Source organism: Saimiri boliviensis, chromosome 3, assembly GCF_048565385.1.
Source record: "Saimiri boliviensis isolate mSaiBol1 chromosome 3, mSaiBol1.pri, whole genome shotgun sequence".
NCBI classification, from domain to species: Eukaryota; Metazoa; Chordata; class Mammalia; order Primates; family Cebidae; genus Saimiri; species Saimiri boliviensis.
Window position 1 is genome coordinate 77,672,394 of NC_133451.1, and position 5,490 is coordinate 77,677,883.

Below are 5,490 nucleotides of genomic sequence, written 5' to 3' on the forward strand. Positions count from 1 at the left end.
ATGGGTTTACACATCTTCAGAAACTGCTGTGGTAGTGGAAAAAAATGAATCTGTGATATTTATAATGCAACAAAAATTACAACCATGCTACAATAAAATAATGATAATTATTTTATATGTAAGTAAGAGTTTGCAGCACACACACGCACAGACAATAGTTTGCTATTAAGGTCTTTCACTGCTTTCCATGTTTTTATTTTTTTGGTGTTAATGTGAGTCTATATTTGTGAATGGGCTCACATCTCTGTGCCTCCTTCTACAGATAGAAAATAAATTTTAAAAAATGAAAATACTGGGGGGAAATTTTATTGACAAGGAAGAAATCTTTTTTAGAAGGACTTAACCTGTTTCTCTGATCATTAGGATATCATCTTAGGGTTCTGAGAACTGAGAACTCAGGAAGATATACTCTTACCTGTATTACTCAATTACTAATTCAGTCGTCAAGTTATGTCCCTGGACTCTGAGCCTGTCTCATGAATTCAAGCCTATTTAAGAGTTTATACATTCCCCGTTTGAAGGAAGTAGCCTCTTCAACAGGTAGGAAACTGCATTGAGGCCAACAGATTAAAGATTAACTGAAAAAGTTTTTAACAGCTTCATTAAGCAGGGCCAAGCCACAATGAGAAGTCTGACCATTTTTTCCAAATGACGTCCGGAGTGCCAAATGTGATGCCTCAGCCGCACCAGTCTTCCTGTGATATCAAAAACTGCTTTGCCTCCCACTTCCAAGCAGTTCTCATGAGGAGTTATATGAGGTATAAGAACATATGGGGTATAATAATCCCTAGGTTCAAGGATTTAGAATCCTATCTGATCCCTAAGGGATAAGGATGCTGTTGGTTACATAAACTAGGAGAATGCTGCTGATTTTCTTAGTTTTACAGCACCTTATAAGAAAAGATACTAGAGTTTCTTTTACATTTGTTTGATCAATACAGAAGAAATATTTCTTCAGGCAAGTGAGTAATAATAGCCTTATGTTTATTGGGACATATGATTTTGAAACACATTATCTCAAGTAAGGTAAGGCTAGGCACCCATTCACTTAGTATGTTAAGTATCCAAATATGGTAAAATTATAAATCCATTTATATAGATTTTTCCATTTTTCTCATGTGTCCATTCAGTTTGTAAGTTTTAATACAACTAAAAATATTTTTACCAACTCCAGTGACACTTTCAAAGTATCCCTTATCCAGAATGCCTTCATTCTGAGGGCAATTAGGCACAGTTAAACTGAGAAGATTTTGCTTATAAAGAAGTTTGTTGAGATCTAAGAAAGTAAATAATTCATTCTATTTATAAATAGCACTGTACGTGTTCTGACTTGTACCTTCTACATACTTAGATTTGTGTGTACATAACATACTTATATATATGGGTAGATGGATAGATAGATAGATGGATAGATACATACATGCATACATATGTGCCCTACCTGTCTCACAGGGATAATCTAGGGATGTAAGTGTTCCTGCAGCATTTGTCAATCAGAAATATTTGGATTATACTGATGTTAATTCAGGGAGCATATGATCTGGATCAGGTGTCCCCAAACTTTTTACACAAGGGGCCAGTTCACTGTCGCTCAGACCATTGGAGGACTGCCACATATTGTGCTTCTCTCACTGACCACCAATGAAAGAGGTGCCCCTTCCTAAAGTGTGGTGGGGAGCCGGATAAATGGCCTCAGGGGGCCGCATGCGGCCGAGGGCCGTAGTCTGGGGACGCCTGATCTAGATGAAGGTTATTAGGAAGAGAAAAACAGCACTAAAAAGGATCATTTATATAGATTCATTTTTCTTTGTTCCTTTTTAGTCTCTCTTCAGACCCACTTTATTTGACCAGGACTTTCAATGTCTTGGTATCAAAAATGACTTCAATAAATAAAGGTTGAAAATTAAAACTTCAAAAACTACTGAAAGTAAAATACGAGTGTGGGAAGGAAAAGGAATGTAGAATTCTCAGATACATAAAAAAGAATAATTTCTTTTAATTTGTGTATCTACGAAGGAAACTAAGAAATCTTATGAAAAAGTCAAGAACTTTTAGTTCTAGCTGGATAATAAAATAAGTAGCATATTTTTACTCCAGCAAAGTAATATTTTCTGAAAAGCAGAAAGTTTAAATGCTATTTCATGTAATATGACCACTTAGGCTATTTATTCTATGTTCTGGTTCTTAGACTATTCTTAGTAAACCTCTTTGAGAACCTAATAAAAGCTATGGACTCTCTCTCTAGAAAAATACACATGCATGCAATTTTGCACATCAATTCAGAACCCCCACTAGACCATGGACCACAAGTTAATACTCCAGATTTATAATGTTACCGCCCTGTTTAGAAAGTACCAGAGCTCTTGGATGAGAAGAGTCTGAATTTGTAGGATTGTTTACATAAATTTGCATACTCTATGCAGTCTGCTCTACCTCTACGTTTATAAGATAAATTATTTAGTCTGACCTACTACAATAGTATTCAAATTCAATATCGGTGACATGATATATGTAAAATCCTTTAGCAGGTTTTCAAGCCAATCAAGTTAATCACATCTCACAACCAAAGCATAGCTAGGAACACCCCGGCAAAAATGAAGATCATTACCCCACTAGTTCTCATACAGTGAAGGTGGGCACACCTGGCTTGGCCTTACCACAAAATAAGTCCCCTTTCTAATGTCCTCTGCACCCTGTGCAGCTCTAGAATGTAATGAAACTGCCCTTGGTAGTTTATTTACTAACCATCAAAGCTATTCTTTCATTACCTTCAGAATGTAATGGTTTTTTTATGAAGGCTCATTAAATTTAATGAGATACAGCCATGTTTATTGCCATCCTATAAAAGGAGTGGGGAGAGACCTGTCTTCAAACTGACTCTTGCTTCTGTGGAGTACCAAAAATAAAATGTCAGTCATTCCACTGTACTCAGAGCAAGGCACTTAAGAAACCAGAAGTTGTTCCCAAGAGTCGAAGTTGATTAGGATCAAGAATATCATTGTTGTTATGATTACTACAACATAGCATTATTAACAATAAGAGTGATAGTCATAGTAATACTGGCATCCATAATAATAACAGCAACTGATTATTGTGCACTTACTGAATGCCAGGCATTAGCACATTACATACTCTCTCATTTAATTTAGTTGTGCCATTAAACATAAAGCCAGAGGGTGCTACATTTTGATGTGTGATCTAAAGCCTCGGTACAGTCTAAAGACTGTAAGGGAAGCACTGCCTTATAAGAGCCCTAATGGAAAAGCAAAGGAGGAAACCTAGACCCCAAAGTCTCAAAGTCAAATGAGATGGAAACCTAAGCCGGAAATCCAGCTTTCCTCTTAGAGAACAGTTCTACCCTATAATTTTGTAATCAGATCGTTCAGATGAACATCCTGCCTTAATGCTCAACTAAAGCAGGGGCATCCAGTCTGCCAATAGTGACCAAGAGCTGAAAAGTAACTGGCCAAGAACTGCTTACATAGAGTCTGAACACATGGAACTTGGAAATAAGAATTGCTGCTTCCATTGGTCAGTAAGGCTGGAGTTGAAATTTTTAGCTGTCAGCAGCGACTGGGAGACAATAACTTTTTTTTTTTTTTTTTTTTTTTTTGACACAGAGTCTCACTCTGTCACCCAGGCTGGAGTGCAATGGCATGATCATGGCTCACTGCAACCTCCACCTCTCGGGTTCAAGTGATTCTCCCATCTCAGCCTCCCAAGTAGCTGGGATTACAGGCACATACTGCCATATCCAGCTAACATTTTGTATTTTAGTAGAGACAGGGTTTCACCGTGTTGCCCAGGCTGGTCTCGAACTCCTGAGCTCAGGCAATCCACCTGCCTTGGCCTCCCAAAGTGCTAGGATTATAGGCATGAGCCACTGCACCTGGCCGACAATAATTTTTATATGGCAGCTTGTAGAATGGATTCGAGGTTTCTAGGTTTTATCATATTTAATATATGATAATTAAATTTTATGTTGAAAACCATAATTCCAGAATCTAAATGATGGGAATATTCATTATATGAATTTTGTCACTCAAAAAGAAAAAAGAAAATGCTATGCAGGCCCTGATGTTAAGTTACTTATCAATTGACCTTGCTTGTCTCCTCTTAAATATTCTCTTTAACTCTGTCCCAGAGAGTGTTCAGGCTCACAGGAACCCAAAGAAGGACAGGCTGTTTTGGAAGGCAGGACAAGGAACATCCATTGCCCTCTGAGCCCGGATTCATTCCACTGAAGAATCTTCCACAGTGTATAATGAATATTGTGCATCTTGAAAGGAGAAAAAGGCTTATGAGAAAAAAGGGTTCCCTGAAATCTGTGGCCTGCAAGAGCCCCAGAAAGTTGCATTTCAGAGGCCAACCAGAAAAATAATCTAGATAAAGAAAAACTCCGGCAGAATGTGTATTTTTTTTCTTCAAAAGATTTCCTTCAGTCTACATGGAGTAAGCAGATTAACAACCAGATGGAACAGCTAGAAAACAACACAGTGCTGAGGTGTGGAGTCTGAAGAACAAATCCTCCCAGTCATCAGGAAAAAATAACTCTAAAGCAGCATTCTCATCTGCGAATGCCTAACAATTCCAAAATTACATTGCAAGTTACCTCACCAGGATTTTGTTTGCAGGCACCCACATGAGCCTCATATGACGTCATTACAATCTACAGGTCAATTTACTAGGAAGAAGTCTCTCTGTAGGTATGACAGAGTCCCCGTAAGGAACTGTCCCTTAGAGAGCACAAGTTGTTTTCTTCAGGAACCATAAGAAACTGTTTAGTAAGTTACTTTTCTCAAGCACAAATAAGCAATCTATGATCTGTTCTTACATCTCAGTCACCAAAAAGAAACTTCCTAATTGTGGAGATCAGGCATGTCATTTATATTTAGTTGTATTTACTGTGATACACAATATGGGACAGTTTTAATTAAACAACACTGATTTATCATCATATTCAATACTTGTTTATTAAAGAGTGATGTGAGGTAAGTACAAAACGTCATTGTTTTTAGAACCGAAATAACTATATGTATTTCTTAGGCCCCCTGATTCTATCATGTTAAACTATATAAAAGGCGACAGCTGCAAGGTAAGATACAAAAAAGTTTGTGGTTTTAAGATGGTGTGTAATATATTTTACGGAGAAGCATGGTGCAACAGCTTAGAGCCAGAGTTTGCATCCAGATTAATACCTCTGTTCATCTTGGTCCTGTCTTTGAGCCTCGGTAGACTCATCTGTAAAATGAGGATCATAACAATACCTACTTCATAGGGTTATTGGGAGAATTATATGAGATGATGAAAAACATGTTACATAGTGGCCTGGTACAAAGTAAACTCCCAACAAATGACAAATATTACTAAAATTGGTAAAGGATAATTTAAAAATTATATTTATAAAAAGTTATTTTCATCATTCTAAGAAATGAACTAGAATCTCTAAGAAAGGTAAAGTAAGCTTGTCTATGCTTATTTAGATGAGGT